The sequence below is a fragment of the Trachymyrmex cornetzi genome, unplaced genomic scaffold, assembly GCF_001594075.2.
Source record: "Trachymyrmex cornetzi isolate Tcor2-1 unplaced genomic scaffold, Tcor1.1 scaffold390, whole genome shotgun sequence".
NCBI lineage: Eukaryota > Metazoa > Arthropoda > Insecta > Hymenoptera > Formicidae > Trachymyrmex > Trachymyrmex cornetzi.
The window spans coordinates 244,000-244,291 of NW_017298641.1; the positions used below are offsets into that span (position 1 = coordinate 244,000).

Here is a 292-nt window from a genome sequence, read left to right on the forward strand (position 1 = left end):
GCTCTTTGCTCTGAAGTGAAGCCAATCGAATTGGTTAGCACTGATTCAGAGCAGTGCATTGATTAGCATTGATTCGGGGCAGTGAGAGAGTCAAGTTATTAGGAGCACTGGATCTGAATCAAGGCAAGTAAAACCACACTCGGATCGCATACACCACACCGTTTCGGCACTAGTGCAAAAGTTACTAGCCACACTGAGAAAAGATTTTGTTATAGGAACAAATCAAGGGAAAGCAAATGTGATATTTGTTAAAAAAACAATCGATTTGTTACGATTGCAAATTAATTCGTCA

At 40.1% G+C, this 292-nt stretch overlaps 1 protein-coding gene across 1 annotated transcript in view; it reads left to right on the forward strand.

The window, feature by feature from the left end:
* The window catches only part of LOC108764004 (glucose dehydrogenase [FAD, quinone]-like), a 15,666-nt gene that overhangs the window by 6,971 nt on the left and 8,403 nt on the right, over positions 1 to 292 (forward strand). The gene's annotated exons all lie outside the window — the stretch shown is intronic.